Below are 3,548 nucleotides of genomic sequence, written 5' to 3'. Positions count from 1 at the left end.
TTTCTAAGAGGCATGAGTAGGTGGATGGTGTTGGTAGAAAGCCAGCCTTCCCCGTATTTGTGAAGTCTATGAACTTAATGCAAATAGTGTACTTGGCATTTTGTGCACCTAGGCCCACTCAACTACTATCATACTACTTTTCTTACATTGCCCGTTTGACATCTTCGAGTGAGAGTATATTGCTTAGAAAGTATCCCAGATTGTATGGTGAGCTGCATCATGGTGTGGAAGTTTATATCCATCATTTGGGAGAACAGGGAGAGCATATAATCTTTTTTCACTTTAAGCCATTGCAGCAGAAATTCGGCCTCTAATTACGGTTCATCTAATTGTAAACATCACGTTAGTGATGAGGTTGGATTTTTGTGTAGGGAACACTAGATTGTTGTGATGCTTTAACGTCTAAGGGGATAAACATTTCTATGATAGAAAATGAGTCACGAATACAATTTGAGGATGTATTTGTTGGTGAGGCGGCTGTTGTCAGTAAGGCTCTTTCTTTCAATGCAACATAAACACTTATTAATGTCTATTTGTTTTCCTGCTAAGTTGATATTTACTAGTATACTGCTAAGTAGTGGGGGCGTGAGCAGAGAGAGAGAGGGAGAGGGAGGAGTGGAGATTGAGAGTGCGTGGAGAGGGAAAGGGAGAGGTATGAAGAGAAGAGAAGAGAGAGATGAGATGAGGACAGACAGACAGACAGAAACCAACCAAACACATTTTTGTTCATGTACCCCCCCCCGCAAGAACGTTCGCTCCGCTCACTTGAATAACATTTTTATGTTCTTCAATTCAGAGCAATAAATGAGTAAATGAGCCAGAATGACATGTATTACTAAATCTGATCAGCCGGATGGGTCCAAATTAAAATTGTTGTTGCAAATTGTTTTCAGCGCCTTATTGTATCAATATATAGTAACTTTATTGCAATTCAACTATATATTAAGCTATTCCATTTTTATTGTATATGTAGTTCCTTTAGAATGGCACTGTGTTTGTGTTTTTATTCAATTCACTCAGCTTATATAGATTGGAGATTTAATTTGCCTACAACCTTTGAATTTTTTAGTCATGGCAGGACCAATTACTACAATTCCACTAAGGCTCTGTTTGGCATTAAAAAAAAATGTGTAGTAGCCAACCTAGTTTAGGTGATCCAACACAGTAGATGTACAAACAACACAAAGTGGGAATGGAAGGTCTCACTTTCGTTGTCTTCTCTATACCTTGTCCAATGTTTGTCAACAATTGAAATAGGAAATATAAAAAACAAGTTTTGAAAGGATTAATCCAAAATCAGTGCAGCTCAATCTTCTAAGATCTTCTTTGAATACATGACGCTATGAAAATACAAACAATGAGAATTTTCTTCAAACCCAGAAACAAAAAACCCAACTTAAAATTAATAACAAATTTTAATTGATTGATTTCAACCGATTTGAAAATACTTGAAGAGAATAATGGATTACTTGTGGTGGGGTGAGTATAAATTGTCATTTTGTTTTTGTCGAAAGAATAGATGGGTTGGGGGTCATTGAGAGAAGTTAGTAATAGCATGGAGAAGAAGACCCAATTCCCTTTTATTTTTTTCCTTCGAGAGTTATGTTTTTATTTTCTCTCTCCTGTATTTATCTCATGTATTACGTTATCTCACCTAAACCCAAAGATCCACTATACACGGTTTTTCTGGTTTCACAATCAACCAAGTTTATACACTCATTAGTTGTGGCCCCAATTCATAAAATGGACCGGACCAAACACTAAGACCTGATATACAGGGCCTTATTCCTTCTACAGGTTGGGCAATTCTTGCTGCCAAACAGGGTCTTACTAATTGACTGACATCTCTAGGTGGAAGTATAACACAACTCTGATCCACAGAAATTGTCTCATGCACTCACTCGCCAACAAAACAACCAAGAAAAAGATACTCGCTAAAGTCACCACCACCATCTCAACCTCCTTAGCAGATAGTCATCTTCGGAATTTGATGCAGCAAACCAACGATAGACATCCTTCACAGAAAGATTCTCCACATTAAACATGATATTATCGCCTAGAGATACTTATGACGCATCTCAACAAACTAAATGTACAAATACCATCTATCCCAAGTGCATTTTTATGTAAGGCTATAGCAATTTCTTTTTCAGCTAGAAATATCTCACAAGTAGCCAAGTATACGCCATTTATATCCGTCACGTTATTGCTATTTTAATTTGGTTCAAAAATATTATGTTACCTTTAGATGTCAAATTTCTTAATGTCATTATCTATTTTTCAATAATCTTTATATATACTAGCCAATATGCACGTGCTTTGCACATGAAAACTTTGTGGATAGTTCATATAAACGTTCATACGTGGTGTCAATCTGGGCATGTTGTTTCTCAAATTAAAAAAAGCAATCAAGGCAGTCCAATAAAGAAGTTTTCAAACATCTTCACATTCCATTATATGCTCGTAAAACCAATTTATTAGAATGACCCGAGCATGCATGTCCCAATAAGTTAGATCAGCAAAAGGAATATTTTTACCCTAACACTGGTTTTTTTGAGAAACCCTTACTACAAAAAATTATGCTAGATGAGAATAAACATCATTGAACTTCAAAACACAGACACACACACAGTAGATATAAAATAAGTTGTTACCCTTGTTCCTATAAAAGTTTAAATAATCTGACATCTACAAACCATGGTCAAAACTCAAAGACCCAAAACAAAGCTCATCGAAACATAAAAAAAAAAAAAAGTTCCAACTAAGCAAAGATCCACCACCATGATCACCACCACAATGGTAAGGACTAACGACTTCCTACTCTATCTACGCGTACCGTCGGTAGGAATAGGAGTAACATCCTTAATGTGACCAATTTTCAACCCAAACCTAGCAAGGGCACGCAGTGCAGACTGAGCACTTGGACCAAGGGTCTTTGTATTGCTCCCTCCAATGGCACGAAGCTTGATATGCAAAGTTGTAATACCGAGTTCCTTGCATCGTACTGCAACAACGAACCTGTGCAGCAAGCATAGCAACATATGGCAAAGATTCGTTTCTATCAGCTTTGACCTTAATTCCACCAGTAATCCAAACCATGAACCCCTTCCAGACATATCAATGACATTAATGAAGGTGTCATTTAACGATGCAAAAATCTGGGCCACACCAAAAACATACTCCCCATCTCGTACAGTAGGTCCAAGACTTGTCACATTCTCCTCCTTAGCCTCTCTAGTCTTCCTCCTCGACATGGTTGCAAAGACAACGGCGTTTGGGGAATATAGTTTTTGTTACGAAGTCGTCTCACTACTAAGATAAGTGTCAGATATAGCCTTCAACACTATTGGATCACTGTTTTGCAGTCCTTATAATAATTTACATAAGAGCCGATTTCATATCTTTTATCCACGCCTTAAAAGGAACCTAGCCAAACGCAACGACAAAAACACAAAACCATAAAAGATGGAATTATTAGTTTAAACAATATTATCATAAAATCTATTACAACTCGTATGCAATTCCTAAAAGTGATAGAAGCAGAAAGA

At 37.0% G+C, this 3,548-nt stretch overlaps 1 pseudogene; it reads right to left on the bottom strand.

Annotated features, from left to right (window-relative positions):
- Nucleotides 1-2,822: 2,822 nt before the first annotated feature.
- On the bottom strand, nt 2,823-3,254 carry LOC147516411 (small ribosomal subunit protein uS11z pseudogene; annotated as a pseudogene).
- Between the last annotated feature and the right edge of the window lie 294 nt (nt 3,255-3,548).

Source organism: Coptis chinensis, chromosome 2, assembly GCF_015680905.1.
Source record: "Coptis chinensis isolate HL-2020 chromosome 2, ASM1568090v1, whole genome shotgun sequence".
Lineage (NCBI taxonomy): Eukaryota > Viridiplantae > Streptophyta > Magnoliopsida > Ranunculales > Ranunculaceae > Coptis > Coptis chinensis.
The sequence above is the reverse complement of the archived record's forward strand: the minus strand, read 5'-3'. Positions and strand labels throughout refer to the sequence as shown.